The sequence below is a fragment of the Eschscholzia californica genome, unplaced genomic scaffold (genome assembly GCF_041429995.1).
Source record: "Eschscholzia californica isolate CP2 unplaced genomic scaffold, dmEscCali1.0.p SCAF_2, whole genome shotgun sequence".
Lineage (NCBI taxonomy): Eukaryota > Viridiplantae > Streptophyta > Magnoliopsida > Ranunculales > Papaveraceae > Eschscholzia > Eschscholzia californica.
This window is the reverse complement of record NW_028238309.1, coordinates 62,051,925-62,073,531: the sequence shown is the minus strand read 5'-3', so window position 1 is coordinate 62,073,531 and position 21,607 is coordinate 62,051,925. Positions and strand designations below refer to the sequence as shown.

The 21,607-nt window shown below is 34.1% G+C and overlaps 1 protein-coding gene, 1 long non-coding RNA gene and 1 pseudogene across 4 annotated transcripts in view; all 3 read left to right on the top strand.

Annotated features, from left to right (window-relative positions):
• Window positions 1–1,555: 1,555 nt before the first annotated feature.
• On the top strand, window positions 1,556–3,161 carry LOC147560008 (guanosine deaminase-like; annotated as a pseudogene). Its single transcript, XR_015234155.1, has 4 exons — window positions 1,556–1,673; window positions 2,211–2,401; window positions 2,748–2,865; window positions 2,980–3,161. The product of XR_015234155.1 is annotated as a guanosine deaminase-like (transcript).
• LOC147560006 (guanosine deaminase-like) overlaps window positions 1,688–21,607 on the top strand; it is a 36,102-nt gene continuing 16,182 nt past the window's right edge. Inside the window, exon 1 of the mRNA XM_086662003.1 lies at window positions 1,688–1,912. The gene's annotated coding sequence lies outside the window, so the exon portion shown is untranslated. The remainder of the gene's footprint in view (window positions 1,913–21,607) is intronic.
• On the top strand, window positions 19,177–20,585 carry LOC147560007 (uncharacterized). 2 transcript variants are annotated; one of them, XR_015233659.1, is made up of 3 exons: window positions 19,177–19,284; window positions 19,822–20,012; window positions 20,359–20,585. It is a non-coding gene; the product is annotated as an uncharacterized LOC147560007 (long non-coding RNA). The 2 variants fall into 2 exon arrangements; XR_015233660.1 differs by having other exon boundaries at window positions 19,252–19,284; window positions 19,810–20,012.

The following is a 21,607-nucleotide window of genomic DNA, read 5'->3' as shown; positions in this document are numbered from 1 at the left end:
AAAACAATAAAAAAAATTAGTTTTTTAAAATCACCTCATTTCAAACCCAAATACAGATCTCGGTATTGTTTTTCCCATCTCGAAGCGGTCCATTTTTCACCTAATAACCTTTCTACCTTTCAATATATATTCAACTTTCCAAATGTATTCGTCTATAATCTCCATTTCCGTCTTCTTTAATCTCTATCTTCATACACTCCTACTTTTGCTCTTTTCATAGTGTTTTAGAGAAATAAATTTTGTAAATTTCAAATCTAGTTATCTTGAGCACCATTAATGAGATTCTTCTACGTGTTTCTTTATCTTACAATGTTCAATCTTCTTATAAGATTTCTGAGTTTTACTTGCATATCATATAATTTCTTAACAAAGTGAAAAGGCTTTATACAAAAAAAAATTCTTGTTCTAAAAAACACGAAGTACAATTTTAGATCTATTTTTCGGTTCTTTCTCTAGATATCACGCTTTTAGCAGATGTTGATTTTTAACAGACAAATTGACTGGTGTATTAAGCATTTTAAAATATGATGTTAATACAACGAGCAAACTCATAAATATTTTATTTGTTTTTATAGATGTTACCACCAAAACTCAGATTTTGTGTCTTACTGATTTGATTGGTGTTTTAAGCATTTTTAAAATTGATGTAGAAACAATGTTAATACAACGAGCAAGCTCGAAAATCTTTATTTATTTCGCCATTTTTATTGACATTTCTGGTTTTCTTCAAACATGACGTCTGTTTTTTGTTAAGAAAACATAAACAACTGTTATCGGAGCATTCTATTACATGCTTTCAACACAAGGTGTTACTTAATCACGTATATATGTATTATTTTAGCAAATACGTATATGTTCATCGTAACTATTAAACGGTATACTTGTATTTATTTTGTGTTCGCTCTTTCTCATCTGCTTGCATGATGCTTTTATAAACTCTTAACATAGACCCACTTTGTTTATTGCAATATCTCACATTCACTTAGCACAACCATTGACTTCATAACATTTGTATGTTAACTTAACCAAAAAAAAAAACATTTGTATGTGACACCGAGGTCGGAGCAAACAAGTAATTCTTTTATGGAAAGAATTCAGTTTTTGCAACATTCACGTGTTTGTTGCACACAATAACTTCTAGTCTTTAAAAAGTTGGTCTTTCAGTCAAAGTATTTTTTTTTTTTTTTGCTGAAAGGTCTTTTGATCAGAGTTGATCCAGTATGAATGGTAACAGATGAATAGACGTGAAAAAAAATAGTTTCATGCAAATGGATCTTTCGCCACGCATTCCCACCCCTCTTAAATTTAAGGGTCACATGAGTTCGAGTTTTAGTGGGGTGGTTTATCACAAAATTTATATCATAACGTTTTAAACCTAACTAAAACTGCGAATTTCGTTCAAAATATTTAACCGATCATCAATAACATTTTCCTAAAAAGGTAAAATGTCATACTCATAAATCAACATATGGAACAGTTATCTGTGACCCCTTGCCTATAATAACCCTTAATTATAAAAGCAATGAATTTGACAGGGACTACTAAGAATAATAAAAGTAATTGCTCTAATCTATCCAGAATTTGGGAAAGTATTTGGTTCTTGTTTACTTAGTTTCTTGCTAATCTTATGGACTAATCAGTCTTTGAGATCTAAGAGATGGAAACCACTAATGGTACTATCCTTTTCTCTCTCATATTGCTTGAGAGATCTTATTTCTACAAGTTTTCTTTTGGTAGCTACAAAAGTTTAAAAACTGAAGTCTTTTCGATCAGAAGATGGTTTCTTGTGTTCGACCCACTTTTAGAGCTTTAAAACGGTGGTGGGTTGAATCCAAGCTATCCATGTGGATTTCAGTCTAGATTTGTCTCACTTTCCGGAACAACCTAAGGTTGTTTAAGATTTGGTGGCATAGTACGTATTATGAATATTTATTAATTTTATTGATATTTGCGATACCTTTCACCTTTTGTTTGATTGATAGCGAAAATATCCAAATTTCAAGTACATATATTGAAACAAATAGTTCTCGTGTTCCTGAATTGGCAAACGAATTATTTATGGAATTAAATATTGTGTGCAGATAGAATATTTGGTATAATGTATAACATGTGAATAAAAATAAGTTAATATCGTTTCAATTGCTATTTGATTCTCTGTGTTAAGTGGGAAGATCTAGGGTTTAATGTATTGATCAAAGTTTTCATGTTAGAGCAAGAGAATAAGGACAGCACATTCTTAATGAAAGCAATAGATGAAGCATATAAAGGAGTGGAAAATGGAGATGGATACCCTTTTGGTGCAGTTATTGTTCTAAATGGTGAAATAGTTGTAAGTTGTCACAATATGTGCCTGAAGCACACTGATCCAACTACCCATGCTGAGATGACTGCAATAAGAGAGGTTAGTCTCCCTTGCTTCACATATATAAAGGGGCTAACTGGCCAAGCAATTACATTTGTCTTAAATTTTTGTATCAGATCTGAAATATGATTCGATGAAAAATATCTAACTGAGAGCTATCGCGACACACTTTTAGCGTGTAGTCCCACATTGGTTGAAAGAGGAGGTAGTGATCACTTTATAAGTGTGAAGAAAATTATCACGTAGATGTTGAGCTAGTTTTCGCGGTGAGATAAATCTAAGACTACTTAGGAACAAATGAGGCACATTTACCACTCTCACAATTTTAACCTCCAAAGGGTCGGATCTTAAGAAAAAGTACACACGATTTCTTTTTCTTGTATAGCCTTGTAAGAAGCTAAACAGAAGTAAGCTCTCTGACTGTGAGATGTATGCTTCGTCCGAGCCTTGTTCAATGTGCTTCGGTTCGGTGCCATTCAGTTTTCACAAATAAAGGTTGGACGGTCATTTTCTCTGCTTCTCGTGCATTTATATATATCTACATATATAATCTTCTTTCTTTCAGCATAACTCGATCGAGTGCTTTGATTTGATATATATACTTCTTGATATAAGAGGGTTGGTATGGGGAGCTAAAGCAGAAGCAGCATGGCATATTGGATTTAACAAATTCACCTCAGAGGCATTGAGGGGTAGTACTGGTTCCTACCAAAAGGTCGATTTAGAGATCAAAAGGTCAGAAGGCAGTGAGGCTCTCATGGCAGAAGAAATCTTTGAGAAAACAAAGGCAAACTTTTAAAAGTATTAATACTTTCTTATTTCCATTTGTTGTCGAAATATAACCTTCACAATTGAGGTTAACGTTTGGCTGATATTTTTGTCGGCTATCCTATCTCGTAGCAAGAAATTCGTTCGGAACCTTTTATATCCAAAACTTACAAATCTTACCGAGACTGAAATATTTGATGTTGAATATGTTAAGTTTTAGGTGTTTCAATGTGATATATTTACACGTATAGTGATAGCCAAACTTAATGTGTTAAGTTTTTTGGGCTCCATTACATGAGATTAGGTCTCTAAAAACCCAATTGGCATATGAATAAGGCTAATAAACCTAAGCTCCAACATGAGTAGTCCCCTTACCAGGGGTGGCCCTGGGCCAAAGCGAACAAAGCGTCGCTTCGGGCCACCGATACATTAATTTCTGTAAGAAATATATAAGAAGTCCAACTCTCTTAGAAAATTATAAGGGTCCCAATTAAAAAATGTTAAGTAAAAAAGGCCACCAAATTTGATGATCTTTAAATGAATGGTGGGTCCGACAGTTTGTTTGATTTATGGGAAATAGAGTAGAAAGTGTTGATTCAAAAACTGGTGGAGACAAGTGATGATTACAAGAAGCTTAACCCATTTAAAAAATGTTAAGTAAAAAGGGCCACCAAGACATTAGGTTGCAAGCTCCATAATTACGAGAAGCTTTAGAAGAAATGGTGGAGACAAGTGATGATTCAAAAACAGTTTATGATGCCGAAAATATATTAAAACAAGACTTTGAAAATTTTGAATTCCTTTTGAGCATGGTTATTTGGCATAATATATTGTTTGCGGTAAACTCTGCTAGTAAAACACTTCAAACTGATATAGATATTGATGTTGCATTAGAGAAATTGAATGGACTCATTCGTTATCTTGAAGATTATAAAGAAGTGAGATTTGAAGAAGGCATGGTTGAAGCTAAAGAAATTGCCATTAAAATGGGAGTTGAAACAACATTTCGGGAAAACGTGTTATTCGAAGAAAGAAACAGTTTGATGAGAATGCGTGTGAAGATCCATCAATGTTACCTGAAGAAGCATTTAGAGTTAATTATTACATATACATATTAGATCAGACTCTTTCTTCATTTAAGTGCAGTTTCGAGCAAACTAAAAATACAAAAAAAATATTTAGTTTTATGTTTGAGTTAAAAAAAGTTAAACTCCCAAGATGATGGTGATTTGAGATATTCATGTGTTCGCCTTGAAACCTTTTTCAAGCATAATGAGTCATATGACATAAACAGACTAGACTTATTTTCTGAACTGAAAGTGTTGAAGCGTCTTTTACCAAATGAGATCAAAAGACCAACTGAAGTGCTAGATTTTTTGAAAGATATGAAAGGTTGTTAACCGAACACATGGGTTTCTTATAGAATTATGTTAACGATACCAGTTATTGTTGCCTCTGAAGGAAGTTTTTCTAAGTTGAAGTTGATTAAGTCTTATATTCGATCTACTATGTCAGAAGAAAGGTTAAACGGGTTAGCTACATTATCTATTGAGAAGAATACGACTGACAATCTTGATTATTCGACGATTGTTAGTGACTTTGCATCGAAAAATTGAAGAAGAACAAAATTTCAGTGATTGTAATTATCAAAAAAAATTATTTTGTTATATGAATATGATGAAAATATTTTGCGGTACTTATTATTTTCATGTAAATACATTTATACGTTTTACAATTTGATAGAGACAACCACATTATCAGACCTCGCTTCGGGCCACTGAAAAGTCAGGACCGCCCCTGCCCCTTACTAAAAATGTAATTTACCACATAAAAAATGGTTAATTATGAGAACATTCATGAATTGACAAGCCACATCGTGCGAGGATGCTAAATCAATCAATGATACAACATAAAAAAGAAAGTTAAAACTTAAGTGAAGTACGAAATTTTCGTATTATCAAACTAACTTTCTTATTTTTGTAAGTAAAAAGATTATTTATCTTTGTGTTGTCATCTATACAGCGAACCACGATTTGATTATACTATCGGGTCAACGTTGATCTTCCTTATTGTTTCCATCTTTATCTTCTACATTATCACTTTCGTAAATAGATTCGCAGAACTCTTACTCACCAATCAAAACTTAAGCTGATTTGGTTTAATGCAGTTTAGTTTGATTGCAGCTATTCCAAAATGATCAAGCCGAAGTCAAACCATATTGAAATTTGAACCAAAATGATCAGTGTAGGTTGGTTCAACCAATATGTGCTTACCCTCTCCTCTTACCAATTTCCCCTGCATTTTCTTCTGTCTGACTGTGATTTGCCCTATCTATCTCTCTCTAGATTTGTTCACACTTAATTCTCTGTATAATCATTGGGGTTTTCTTACTAATTAATCTGTTTTTGGAATATCTTACTAACTAATTAAATTAGGTGATTTAAATTTCTGTTATCCCTCTATAAAACCCAACGAGCCCTTTTTCTTTCATCCTCATTCTGAAGTTTTCTCTCTGTCTCTCTCTCTCTCTAGAATCCCTCTCTCTCTCTCTCTCTCTCTCTCTCTCTCTCTCTCTCTCTCTCTCTCTCTCTCTCTCTCTCTCTCTCTCTCTCTCTCTCTCTCTCTCTCTCTCTCTCTCTCTCTCTCTCTCTCTCTCTCTCTCTCTCTCTCTCTCTCTCTCTCTCTCTCTCTCTCTCTCTCTCTCTCTCTCTCTCTCTCTCTCTAGAGTGTCTCGTTAAGTGGAAATCGTCAAGTGGAAATCGTCATTCTCACAGAGTCACAGGTACTCTTTTCTTTCATTGTCATTTTTTAATGGTTCTTGGAAGTTTCTAGGGTTGAATTCATCTCTGATCTCAGCCTCCACCTTCTCTAATCTCCATCTTCATCTTTTTTAATCTTAATCTCCATCCTAGTTATCATTCTCACAAGTCACACCCTAGTTATCATCTTTTTTAACAGAGTCATTCTCACAAGTCACACCCTAGTTATCATGTTTTCAATTCTGGAGAAAGCTGGAATAGGGTTTATTGTTCACAGTGACTGTAGATAAATTTATTACAGCCACGCCATAAACAATCACATTCACAGATTGTTCCATGAAGAATAAAGCATAGCAACTCTCTTATTGTTTCAGAGTGGGTCAAGGAGGTAATTAAATCATCCTTTTAGACCTAACTCCTTCAGCTGGACTAATCATGCTTCCTGCTGCTGCTGCTACCCAAGAAACCCTACCTCTGCTTTGATTTTCTAATGTTGAATTTAACAATGTATTCGAAAATGGTATGTAGCTGCAGATAAAAATCAAAAATTGCTAGAAATAAAGGGAATACTAATACTAACTTAACAAGAAGTCTTGATTAGTTGATTTCATATCGAAAAAAAAAATAGCAACAAGTCTTGATTTAAAAAGTGTTAGTATATAAGTTGAGGTGTAATCATGATGTAACTAAATCAAAAGATTAACTACAGTGGTGCCTTTAGTATAATAACAGATTCTGTTTAGGAGTTAGTTATGAGCTAAATGTTAGTTAACAAGTTTGTTAGGAGTTTGTTAATCTGTCTCTAAAAGCTATAAATAGCTCATTAGTTGTAATCCTACTTACTTTTGTGAAATCAATAAAGCTAGGTTTCATTTCTAACATGGTATAAGAGCCAGAGTTGATTTTTTTTTTCCGAAGCTTCTTCTCTTCTCAACTTTCTCTCTCTATTGTGATCACTTCGAAACCTTATATCGTTATCAATGGTGATTTCTTCTTCATCTGCTTCTTCTCCGATTGTTCCTATGCCTGGTAATTCAATTTCTCATCTATCGAATTATGTTTCTGAGAAACTTGATAATTCTAATTACCTCATTTGGAAAAATCAATTTGAGACTATTTTGATTGGAGCTGATCTTTTTGGTTATGTTGATGGTTCCATCATTGCTCCACCACAAAACATTAATGATGGAGGAAGACAAGTTATGAATCCAGATTTCTTAACTTGGAGAAAAAATGATAACTATGTCCAATCGTGTCTCAAATCGACTTTCACTCGATCAATTTCTTCTGATGTGCTAGGATTATCAACTGCTTATGAGATCTGGAATTTCCTTTCTCTAAGTTTTGTTGAGGAATATGAATCTAAGATCACGACACTTCGATATCCGATTCAACATATCAGAAAAGGTTATTCTTCCATTATTTATCTTCGTCGAATCAAATCATTGGCTGATGCTCTTACTGCTGTTAATGAGAAGATTCCTGATAAAGAATTATGTAGAATCACTCTTCAAGGTCTTGGTAAGGAATATAATCATTTTATCATCACTATGCATAATCGAGATTCTCCTCAATCATTTGTTGAAATTCGAACTCGATTAATCCATCATGAACAATGGTTGAGTTTACAAGATACAACTGAAACTAATGCTGTTTATTTTGCTAAGAAAGAACAGTTTGCTAATCAGTTCAAGTCCGATTCTAGTATGAAGAATTTCAATTCTTCACAAATGAGACAATCACGACCTAATATTCAAAATCAATCATTTCATTCAAATCAGGCAGGTGAACGAGCTATTGATTATGATTTCACAGCAATTCCTTGTGGAATCTGCAAGCGATGGGGACATCCAGCTTCTAGATGTCGATTTCGTTATACACCTTCTGAGGAACAATTCAAAGTTCACAATTCTACTTCTGATTACAGTAATCCACAGTCTTATAATCAAGGTCCAAATAATTATAACTACAACAATTCACAAAGCAATCAATACAGCAATCAACAAAGAAATCAACAAAGCAATCAACAAAGCAATCAACAAAGTAACAATTACATCTATAGCAACTCCAATAGAAACAATTTCAAGAAATTCAACAATCATTCGAGTCAACAAAGACACAATTTTGCTGGTCTTCATCTTTATGAGGAAGGAGATAGCTCTACTCAGGTACAATCTGATTTTCCCTCTTTTAATCCTAGTGATGATGAAGCATATGAGTCTTTCTTTGGTACTTCACCAGAAGATTTTGAACCTCATGAAGCTAATATGGCTATTCTAGTACCAAATCTTTTAGAATCTGCTATTCATGAGTCTGAGCCCACAGTATGGCTAGCTGATACTGGAGCCACGAGCCATATGACCCATGATACTTTAACCATGAAAAGCTCAAGAGATTATGAGGGATCTGACTCTGTTATGGTTGGTAGTGGGATGTGCATCCCTATCAAGAGCATTGGTGATGCTGAACTCATTACTACCTCTCATAATTTTCAGCTTAAGAATGTTCTTTTAGTTCCTCATATTCAGAGAAATTTACTTTCTATCTCAAAGTTCACAAAAGACAATCAATGTTTAGTTGAATTCTCTCCTTGGGGTTACAAAGTGGAGGATCTATGGTCTGATAGAGTTTTAAATGAGGGAGAAATGGGGAATAACTTGTATCCTATTACATTTCAAGTTCATAAGTCATTGTCACAGCAAGCTTACTCTTCTATATTGGCTGCATCTTCTTCAACCTGGCACAAAAGGTTAGGCCATCCCTCTGAGTCTATTCTACATCTCTTACAAAGAAACAAGCTTATTACTATTGCTCTTAAGGATTCAAAAGGGCCATGTCATTTTTGTAGATTGGCTAAGAGTAAGTCTTTGCCCTTTTCAACTTCAGAAAATCATTCACCTTCTCCATTGTAATTAATGCATTGTGACATATGGGGACCCTCTCCTATTCCTTCAAAAGAAAGATATAGGTACTACATTCTTTTCTTAGATGATTATAGCAGACATGTTTGGCTTTTTCCTCTGAAGATCAGGCCAGATAGTATTCATTGCTTCAGGAAATTCAAGCAACTAAGTGAAAACTTATTCTCCTCTACTATCAAGTATTTTCAGAGTGATGGTGCTCCTGAGTTATCTAAGGGAGAGTTCAAATTCTTCCTAGATCAATGTGGAATTTCCTTTAGGTGTTCATGTCCATACACCCCTCAGCAAAATGGCAAGGCTGAGAGGAAGAATAGACATATAACAGAAATTGGAAACTCTCTTCTATTTCATTCTCAAGCACCAAAGAGATTCTGGTTTGAAGCTTATGCTACTGCTACATTCATCATTAATAGGTTACCTACTATGGTACTTGAAGGAAAATCACCATTTGAGATGTTATTTGGGAAACATTCTGATTATTCTCTATTTCGAATATATGGGTGCACCTGTTATCCTCATGTATCTCATTCCAGAATGGACAAATTAAGTCCAAAGTCTGTGAAATGTGTCTTCTTGGGTTATGATATGTCTTATAGAGGGTTCAAGTGTCTGGATATATCAAATGAGAGATGGTATATGACAAGAAATGTCATCTTTTGTGAAAATGAGTTCCCATTCAAGGAGTGTTCTTCTAGTTCTAACTCATATGGGGCTTCTCTATTGTCTCCTCTTAATGTACTACAAGTATCCATGTCATCTCCTTCTACATCACCTGCACCTACTATAACTGCTTCTGAACCATCTTTAAGCTCTACTCATACTTCAAGTATTCCTGTTGCTTCTCATGGTATGCAAACTAGACTCAGGAATGGAATCATCAAACCCAAATATATTCCTGATCATGTAGCTCACTTTAATGGCAGGTATCCCATTCACTCTACCTTTCTTTCTTTGCTTGAATCTTGTGAACCTTCCTCTTTTAAACAAGCTGCTTCTGATCCAAAATGGGTTAAAGCCATGGAAGAGGAGTTTCTAGCTTTGAAACAAAACCACACTTGGTCTCTTGTTCCATTTGAACCTCACATGAATGTTTTGGGTAATAAGTGGGTGTTCAAGATTAAATACAAATCTAATGGACAAATAAAAAGGTACAAGGCAAGGCTGGTAGCTAAGGGATTTCATCAACATGAGGGCTTGGATTATACTGAAACATTTAGCCCTGTTGTGAAAGCTACTACTATTCGAACTATTCTGTCCTTTGTTGTGTCTAGGTCTTCGAAAATACAGCAACTTGATGTGTCAAATGCATTCTTGCATGGCCTCCTAGAAGAGACAGTGCATATGGTCCAACCTCAAGGGTTTATTGATGAGTCAAGACCTAAACATGTTTGTTTATTACATAAGAGCTTATATGGTTTGAAACAGGCTCCTCGAGCCTGGTTTCATAGATTTGGTTCTTTTCTTCTAACCCTGGGTTTTCATAAGATTGCACATGATCACTCTATGTTCTTCTTGGTAGATGATTCCAACATAGTTGTTCTCTTGCTATATGTGGATGATATCATCCTCATTGGAAGTTCTCCTCAAGCTTTAAGTTCTTTAATTTCTACTTTGAGTAGTGAATTTGCTATGAAGAATCTAGGGGACTTGCATTTCTTTCTTGGGATTGAAGTACTGGCAGATACTCTCTCCAAGTCTATTCTTCTTACCCAAAAGAAATATACCCTAGAACTGCTCAAAAAGGCTGATATGTTGGATTGCAAGTCATGTTCTACACCTGTTTCAGCTGGGAATAGGTTGTCTAAACTTGATGGTGCTCCTGTTTCTGATCCTTCTTTCTATAGAACACTTGTGGGGGGCCTACAGTATCTCACTATGCCTAGACCAGATATATGCTTTGCTGTGAATTATGTGGTTCAATTTATGCAAGAACCTACTGAATCTCACTTGCTATTACTTAAGAGAATCCTTAGATATTTGAAGGGAACAATTGATTGTGGTGTAACTATCACTCCTGGTGATATCTCTCATTTGGTGGCTTATTGTGACTTTAATTGGGCTGGCTGCCCAGACACAAGGAGAAGCACCAATGGTTATTGTGTTTTTCTAGGCAACTCATTAGTCTCATGGAGCTCAAAGAAATAGTCCACTGTTGCTCGATCCTCAACAGAGGCTGAGTACAAAGCCTTATCTTTTGTCACAGCAGATTTACTTTGGATTTCTTATTTACTTATTGAGGTACATATGTTGGTGCCAAGAATATAGCATCTAACCCTTTTGCCATGCTCGAACCAAACATATCGAGGTGGATTTTCATTTTGTTCGTGACTTAGTAGCTGCTGGTAAGCTTGTGATTCGTTATATCCCAACCTCGGATCAACCAGCTGATCTCTTCACTAAGGGTCTGCCTTCTCCCCAATTTGCTGCGCTAAGGTCCAAGCTTCTCTCTCTATCGATCCCTCAGCTTGAGGGGGGATGTTAGAGTATATAAGTTGAGGTGTAATCATGATGTAACTAAATCAAAAGATTAACTACAGTGGTGCCTTTGGTATAATAACAGATTCTGTTTAGGAGTTAGTTATGAGCTAAATGGTAGTTAACAAGTTTGTTAGGAGTTTGTTAATCTGTCTCTAAAAGCTATAAATAGCTCATTAGTTGCAATCCTACTTACTTTTGTGAAATCAATAAAGCTAGGGTTTCATTTCTAACAAAAAAGCTTAAGATATTGTTTTGTTTGCATTCTCAAATTCCCATGAATACCAATTAACTTGTCCTAGTCTTCTTTCACTGCTACCATAACTATCCTTAATCAATAACCATGTCTGAATGGTTAATACATTCGACTGTTGAACCAGTAGGCTTCTTCAGCTTTGCATTCCTAGTAACCTCTTGATGGTACTCACAAAGAGAGTATCCCATTAAAGGAATCCCTTTGCACCTCCAACCGTTTCCGCTGTATCGGCTACATTTTGTACTCACTATTGCTTCTTTTACGTTGTCAGTACAACTCTTTTTGATGTTTTCGTTGTTGACGAGTGCTATTTCTTTTTCGAATTGTTTCTCTTGTACAATTTTCTGCTTTTCAAGCTCTTCTTGTTCTTCCTCTCTCTGTCTCTTGTACTCACTTCTCCTTTTTCTCGGTGGAAGAAGTCGATTCCAAACTTGCATTGTACAAAAAAAGAATAAGTTATTGCAAATAAATAAACTCATATGCCTAAAATATAAATACGACCAAGATTTAGGTTAGGGTTAGAAAAGTGATAGAGTTTAATGAGAGAGGTAATGTCAATAAACTAAAGATATAAAAAAGCATGGAGCATATTATACCTCCACTAAAAGATGAGAGAATAGGGACTGCCTCCTCAATAGAAGTAGCTTCATGAGCTATATTGCTTGAGTTCCTACAAAGAAACAAATCCATCAATCAAATAATTAAAATGATAGGGTTTTTAATGTACTTAAAATAACAATATATTTTGTAGTTTTAACATGTACCATATCCGACCGCATTGCCTCGTTTTTGTTTGAGATCTCTTGTTTCTAACCTTATTGGCTAAAATATTATCATGCATAATCTGAAACTAAAACAACGAGTAAAATTAGGGTGTACTTTGACAACGAAAGTTGCTCTTCTTTTTACTTAAGTAGTACTTCACCAATATATGGGATCGCTATTTGAGTTGTACATTCACATATTCAAAAAGCAGCCCAACTTTTTGTCTTCCTTTAACTACATCACCCATTATTACCCAATCTCTACCACGCAAGAGCCAGCACAAAGGCAGAGCCACCACTTCCATATACAAGTGGTCTTTTACTACTTGTGTATTTGAGTACCTAGGGTTGATTACCATAACATCATTTCCATTTACTAAGGAGAGCCCCATTCCCCTTGTTACACACCCTCCGCTCCAAATTCTCCAGTAAGTCATTTTATTAGGACCATTCCCCCAAAGATAATCACAAAACGGGAGTGCTACCATGACAAAATCTTAGATTTAATGACTCATTTTTACTAATATACCACATTTTTCTAAAGTTTGAGTTTGATCTGTACCGTTATTTTACACGTACGACTCATCAAGTCGAAACTTTTGTCAAAAATCCTTTGTGCGCTTAGCAGTTTCCATGACAAAAGAGATTTCTTTGTTGCATCATAATTACCTACATATTTGTCCAATCATTTCCCTTCTTCATCTTATAGGATCACTAGTTTCTTGATTTATCCCCATCTACCGCTTAATGACGGAATTAGGTCTTTACAAGGAGTGGACGGATTTGATCTTTTTGAGTTGACTTGGATTATCTACTTTCTATTTTGTATTAATTTCCGTGTGGTTGTTATTGCTTAGTTTGTAAGCATATCTTCCATGAGTTGAGGAGATTCTTCTTATTGGGAAGTTTATTGTCTATAACATCAAAATATTATTGACAAAATAAATCATCTCCTTCCCCTTAGTTAAACTCGGTGCATGCAAGTTATAGACAACGTAATAATCCCTTCACTAATAGTGTTTAAGTAAATCTGATTTGGAGCTTAAGTAAAAAAAACGAAAACAACGTAAAAAAAAACATATATTTTTGAAGACATTATGCATAAATAAATATCAAAATTAGAAATTGATCCTCTAAAAGCACAAATACAGCCTAAGAACCCTTGACAATTCCACCCAATCCTCTTTTCACGCTTAAATCCATTAGAAGCACGAATACAACCTAAGAGCCCTTGAAGATTCCTCTTTAATACATATATGGACATGATATACGATATTCAACTCATTGTTCACCTCTTGGCAGGGCCGGCCCAAACATTTTGGAGGCCCCAAGCGGCGTTAAAAATCGGGGCCCTATATGTTAAAACAAAATTTGTAAAAAGAACGCTTATGGGTGGAATCGAACCGTTGACTTCTTACATATAATCAAAAACCCTAACCATTGAGCTACAACTCAAGATATGGTCTAACATAGTTTAGAACGTTATTATTGTTTGACAAACAGACATTAAAATCCAAAACATTAGGCCCTCCATCACGTTGGGGCCCAAAGCGGCCGCTTTGGCTGCTTTGGGCCCGGGCCACCCCTGCCTCTTGGGGTGGAATTATCTCTTTCCTTCGCCGGGTAGACCAATCACTATATTTTTGTGACAAGATTCTAATCAAATGTGTTTATATTTATAGATTGTGTGCCCATCAACCAACTAAAGGTTGGAACAAAAAAAAAAACCAAAAGAGACCAACTAGAGTGGGTCAAAGGGTGACAAATTTGGGACAAAGTTAGGGTATCAAACAAAATATTGACCATAAGAGAAAATAGTAAAAACAATGAGAGGCAAACTCTAAAAGACATGAAAAATAAAAGTTAGATAGTTAGAAGATATTTGACCTTCTTTATGTTTGATCTTCTCTCCATGAGGAATAGCTCTCAAAATTCTTTGGCTTGATAAGCAACTTGAGCCCTTGATCTCCAAAAGGATTATAAAAGCCTTTTTGAGTTAACAGTCCAAAAAGGACGGTGTGAATGTGAGTAAGGCCCTAGGCTTTTTGGAAATAAGGAGGGGGTCCAACGCGTCAGATTTTGGTGGGCCCGAGATAAAAAAAAGTACAGCAGGAATTGGGGGAATTGTGCCTAACTATTTTAATACCCTAATACCCTTTTTATCTTTATCTTCTTTATTCACATCTACATCTCTCTCTCTCAAATTTATACAGTTCTCTCTTCTTTGTCTCTCTCATCATACTCTCTCTTAGTAAAGCAAAGAAATTCTGAGTTCCGATTAAGTTCAGATCGTATGATTTTTTTTTACGGTGAAAAGTTCTGATCTAGAGTTATGGATTTAAAGTTGCTTGATTTTGAATGTTAAGGAATTTAGGTTTCATTTCCCCCAAATAAGTCTTTATGAAAGGGGGAAAACAAGGAAAAAGGACTCAGCTATCCGATTTCTGAACGGATTTTTCACCTGTTATTCACCCCTTTGTTTGTCCAGTTTTGGGTATTTTGTTTTTTCTCCTTTCTTCCTCTCCATCTTGTTTGTTTTTTGGATTTTGATTTCTGTTTGTTTTGCTTTTGGGTTGTTTGAGTCTAGTTTTGGTCAAATATAAGATCGATTTTCTATTTTAAAATGAATGAAAGTTTAAATCTTTTGCATGAGTAGTTTTGAGTTGAACTCTGACTTTACTCTAATGGTGAATGTGTTTTCATGATTTAAGATGGTTTTGATATTCTGTCATTTAGGATTTGAGTATCTAAAAAGTCAAGATTTAAACTTCAGGCTCCCGTTGACGACGAAGATGAAAGGTTTTCAGATACAATTAAGCAAGACAAATCCAACCCTAATTTAACCTTCTTCATCAACCAAACTTATAGCCTTTAGGAAACTGTACCATTTTTTGTTAAATTTAACGTCATAGATCTACCTTTACGTGTTGAAATGTAGTGTACATTCTTCAGTTCCCGCCACATTTTACCGTTCCTTATCCGTTCCCACGTTTCTTTGTTATGTGGAAGTTCACTGTACATTTTCTATTTTCATTCGCCTCATATTTCTATCTTTTTCCTTATTTTGTCAAGGATGCAACGTGAAATCTTTTTCTTAGACAGAGATTCATAGATTTTCGAGAAATTTCCAATTTAGGTTTAGAAACAGAGCTTATAGTGAAGAATGAAGATTTGATAAATGTTTAAATTTCCAATTTAAGAGTTATCCTTAACTTGATTTGCGTTGACTATTTTATTTTTTTTTACTAAAAAATTCCCGGTACAAAAGAAAATTTCCAGTACCTAACATCTTAAAGTTTCCTTCAAATATTTTACTAGTGTCTAGTACATAACCAAATAGAAATTACATAAAATAATTCCCGGTACATAAGAAAATTTCCAATATAAAAGTGTCACGTACATAACCAAAGGGCCAGCACATAAAACAATTCCCGGTAAACAAGAAAATCCCCAGTACAAAAGTGTTTAGTAAATAACCAAATGGCTAGTAAATAAAACAATTCCTGGTACACGAGATAATTCCCAGTACAAAAGTGACCTAGAAATAAAAAAAAATGTATAGTACATAAAACAATTCCCGGTACACAAGAAAATTCTCAGTGAAAAATGTTTAGTAAATAACCAAATGTCCTGTACATTTCAAAATTCCTGGTTCATGTTAAGAAGGCAGAGTACATAAAAAGTTATACTATGCATCGTAAATTCGTAAATGTCCAGTAAATATCATTTATATTATCACATTTAGATGATTATGTAGGGTGCATAGAGTCACACTACTTAACATCTTAAAGTTTCCTTCGAATATTTTACTAGTGTCCAGTACATAATCAAATGGCTAGTACATAGAACAATTTCCGGTACACAAGAAAATTCCTAATACAAAAAGTGTCTGATACATAACTAAATGACTTGTACATAAAAAAAATCCTCGCACAAAAAAAATATTCCCAGAAAAAAAGTCTCGTACATAACCAAATGCCTAGTACATAGAAAAATTCCTAGTACACAAGAAAAATTCGAGTACAAAAGTGTCTAGTACATAACTAAATGGTCATAAAACAATTCCCAGTAAACAAAAAAATTCTTGGTACAAATGACAATTCCTAGTACAAAAGTGTCCAGTAAATAAAAAAATGTACAATACAAAGAAAAATGTCCCATAAATTTTCTTTGAAAGTAATTTATGTTTTGGAAGGAATGTCTTTCCTTCCTATAAACTCTCCATCATATAAGGAGAAAATATTTGAGAGAAGGAAAGAAGTTAAGATTGGAGAGAGAAAATATGTTTAGAATCAAATTAATGGAAAACTACCAAAAATATTGGAAACAAACTAATGAAAAACTACCAAGAATAAGAAAAATTTCTCTTTGTACAGTTTGTTATCAAAACGTAATTGTTACTAAACCAAAAAAAAAATTTAGTAGTAATATCTATTCGTATTTCCTAAAAAAGAAAAGAACTTCAAGATTTTAAAAAAATTATTTACTTAAACAAAAGAAAAAAATCACAAAGATATAAAGTATTTGAAGAGAAAGAGAAAAATATTTGTAGAAAGAGAAAAAAATTAGTTTAGATTTGAGAGAAAGATGGAGAGGACGGCGTTAATTTGTTAATGTAGAGAGAGAAAGTGGAGAACAAAGTGTGGAGAGAAACGTGAAACACGGGATGGCATTTTTGTAATTTCGGGTGGCAATTTATGTAAATAGGAGTAAAAATTTTGTTATTGTTGTAATTTCCCACAATGATTTGACTAGTGGACCTGCCCCTCATACTTTATGTGCAGTGGGCCTGCTTCTTCTTTTGGAGAAAAAAATGTACCTTTTGCCCAACCCCTCATTATAAAATGACTAACTAGACTTTTAATCAACCTTCTTTTTTCTCTAGTGAAGGAAGCGGAGCTATCAAAGAAAGTGAAAGTAGTGCCCCTATATATAACAAGTCTATAACCTCAATGCCGGACCCCATTGAATTTATGAACTTGGTTATAATCATTGGGACAGACATTTTAGGGTAAGTAATTGCATTTATTAATTACTATTCACTCTGACATACTAACTAACAATTGGACACTTGTAATAAAAACTTAGATGTGCCAAGTAATTAACCGATGATTTTTTGTGGAAATATGTATTTGAGGAAAAAAAAAATGAAATGCCAAAAAAGTCACCAAATTAAAAATGGAAGAGAGAAAAATTTCCACCTAAGTAAAGTGGTATACTAGATTAGTTTTTAAAAAGACAGTGAAAAGCCCATCAAATAGAGAACTAGATATTCAACAAAAAAAAAAAAAAAAAACTAGATCCACTACAGAAAAAACAATAAAAAAATTATTTTTTTAAAATCACTTTCATTTCAAACCCAAATACGGATCTCGGTATTGTTTTTCCCATCTGGAAGTGGTCCATTTTTCACCTAATAACCTTTCTACCTTTCAATATATATTCAACTTTCCAAACGTATTCGTCTATAATCTCCATCTCCGTCTTCTTTAATCTCTATCTTCATACACTCCTACTTTTGCTCTTTTCATAGTGTTTTAGAGAAATAAATTTTGTAAATTTCAAATCTAGTTATCTTGAGCACCATTAATGAGATTCTTCTACGTGTTTCTTTATCTTACAATGTTTAATCTTCTTATAATATTTCTGAGTTTTACTTGCATATCATATAATTTCCTAACAAAGTGAAAAGGCTTTATACAAAAAAAAATTCTTGTTCTAAAAAACAAGAAGTACAATTTTAGATCTATTTTTCGGTTCTTTCTCTAGATATCAAGTTTTTAGCAGATGTTGATTTTTAACAGACAAATTGACTGGTGTATTAAGCATTTTAAAATATGATGTTAATACAACGAACAAACTCATAAATATTTTTTTTTTTAATAGATGTTACCACCAAAACTCAGATTTTGTGTCTTACTGATTTGATTGGTGTTTTAAGCATTGTTAAAATTGATGTAGAAACAATGTTGATACAACGAGCAAACTCGAAAATCTTTATTTATTTCGCGATTTTTATTGACATTTCTGGTTTTCTTCAAACATGACATCTGTTTTTGGTTAAGAAAACATAAACAACTGTTATCGGAGCATTCTATTACATGCTTTCAACACAAGGTGTTACTTAATCACGTAAATAAGTATTATTTTAGCAAATACGTATATGTTCATCGTAACCATTAAATGGTATACTTGTATTTATTTTGTGTTCGCTCTTTCTCATCTGCTTGCATGATGCTTTTATAAACTCTTAACATAGACCCACTTTGTTTATTGCAATATCTCACATTCACTTAGCGCAACCATTGACTTCATAACATTTGTATGTTAACTTAACCAAAAAAAGAAAAAACATTTGTATGTGACACCGAGGTCGGAGCAAACAAGTAATTCTTTTATGGGAAGAATCCAGTTTTTGCAACATTCACGTGTTTGTTGCACACAATAACTTCTAGTCTTTAAAAGGTTGGTCTTTCAGTTAAAGTATTTTTTTTTGCTGAAAGGTCTTTTGATCAGAGTTGATCCAGTATGAATGGTAACAGATGAATAGACGTGAAAAAATAGTTTCATGCAAATGGATCTTTCGCCACGCATTCGCACCCCTCTTAAATTTAAGGGTCACATGAGTTCGAGTTTTAGTGGGGCGGTTTATCACAAAATTTATATCATAACGTTTTAAACCTAACTAAAACTGCGAATTTCGTTCATAATATTTAACGGATCATCAATAACATTTTCCTAAAAAAGTAAAATGTCATACTCATAAATCAACATATGGAACAGTTATGTGTGACCCCTTGCCTATAATAACCCTTGATTATAAAAGTAATGAATTTGACAGGGACTACTAAGAATAATAAAAGTAATTTCTCTAATCTATCCTGAATTTGGGAAAGTATTTGGTTCTTGTTTACTTAGTTTCTTGCTAATCTTATGGACTATTCAATCTTTCAGATCTAAGAGATGGAAACCACTAATGGTACTATCCTTTTCTCTCTCATATTGCTTCAGAGATCTTATTTCTACAAGTTTTCTTTTGGTAGCTACAAAAGTTAAAAAATTGAAGTCTTTTCGATCAGAAGATGGTTTCTTGTGTTCAACCCACTTTTAGAGCTTTAAAACGGTGGTGGGTTGAAACCAAGCTATCCATGTGGATTTCAGTCTAGATTTGTCTCACTTTCCGGAACAACGTAAGGTTGTTTAAGATTTGCTGGCATAGTATGTATTATGAATATTTATTAATTTTATTGATATTTGCGATACCTTTCACCTTTTGTTTGATTGATAGCGAAAATATCCAAATTTCAAGCACATATATTGAAACAAATAGTTCTCGTGTTCCTGAATTGGCAAACGAATTATTTATGGAATTAAATATTATGTGCAGATAGAATATTTGGTATAATGTATAACATGTGAATAAAAATAAGTTAATATTGTTTCAATTGCTATTTGATTCTCTGTGTTAAGTGGGAAGATCTAGGGTTTAATGTATTGATCAAAGTTTTCATGTTAGAGCAAGAGTATAAGGACAGCACATTCTTAATGAAAGCAATAGATGAAGCATATAAAGGAGTGGAAAATGGAGATGGATACCCTTTTGGTGCATTTTATGTTCTAAATGGTGAAATAGTTGTAAGTTGTCACAATATGTGTTTGAAGCACACTGATCTAACTGCCCATGCTGAGATGACTGCAATAAGAGAGGTTAGTCTCCCTTGCTTCACATATATAAAGGGGCCAACTGGCCAAGCAATTACATTTGTCTTACATTTTTGTATCAGATCTGAAATATGATTCGATGAAAAATATCTAACTGAGAGCTATCGCGACACACTTTTAGCGTGTAGTCCCACATTGGTTGAAAGAGGAGGTAGTGATCACTTTATAAGTGTGAAGAAAATTATCACGTAGATGTTGAGCTAGTTTTCGCGGTGAGATAAATCTAAGACTACTTAGGAACAAATGAGGCACATTTGCCACTCTCACAATTTTAACCTCCAAAGGGTCGGATCTTAAGAAAAAGTACACACGATTTCTTTTTCTTGTATAGCCTTGTAAGAAGCTAAACAGAAGTAAGCTCTCTGACTGTGAGATGTATGCTTCGTCCGAGCCTTGTTCAATGTGCTTCGGTTCGGTGCCATTCAGTTTTCACAAATAAAGGTTGGACGGTCATTTTCTCTGCTTCTCGTGCATTTATATATATCTACATATATAATCTTCTTTCTTTCAGCATAACTCGATCGAGTGCTTTGATTTGATATATATACTTCTTGATATAAGAGGGTTGGTATGGGGAGCTAAAGCAGAAGCAGCATGGCCTGTTGGATTTAACAAATTCACCTCAGAGGCATTGAGGGGTAGTACTGGTTCCTACCAAAAGGTCGATTTAGAGATCAAAAGGGCAGAAGGCAGTGAGGCTCTCATGGCAGAAGAAATCTTTGAGAAAACAAAGGCAAACTTTCAAAAGTATTAATACTTTCTTATTTCCATTTGTTGTCGAAATATAACCTTCACAATTGAGGTTAATGTTTGGCTGATATTTTTGTCGGCTATCCTATCTCGTAGCAAGAAATTCGTTCGGAACCTTTTATATCCAAAACTTACAAATCTTACCGAGACTGAAATATTTGATGTTGAATATGTTAAGTTTTAGGTGTTTCAATGTGATATATTTACACGTATAGTGATAGCCAAACTTAATGTGTTAAGTTTTTTGGGCTCCATTACATGAGATTAGGTTTCTAAAAACCCAATTGGCATATGAATAAGGCTAATAAACCTAAGCTCCAACATGAGTAGTCCCCTTACTAAAGATGTAATTTACCACATAAAAAATGGTTAATTATGAGAACATTCATGAATTTACAAGCCACATCCTGCGAGGATGCTAAATCAATTAATGATACAACATAAAAAGAAAGTTAAAACTTAAGTGAAGTACGAAGTTTTCGTATTATCAAACTAACTTTCTTATTTTTATAAGTAAAAAGATTATTTATCTTTGTGTTGTCATCTATACAGCGAACCACGATTTGATTATACTATCGGGTCAACGTTGATCTTCCTTATTGTTTCCATCTTTATCTTCTACATTATCACTTTCGTAAATAGATTCGCAGAACTCTTACTCACCAATCAAAACTTAAGCTGATTTGGTTTAATGCAGTTTAGTTTGATTGCAGCTATTCCAAAATGATCAAGCCGAAGTCAAACCATATTGAAATTTGAACCAAAATGATCAGTGTAGGTTGGTTCAACCAATATGTGCTTACCCTCTCCTCTTACCAATTTCCCCTGCA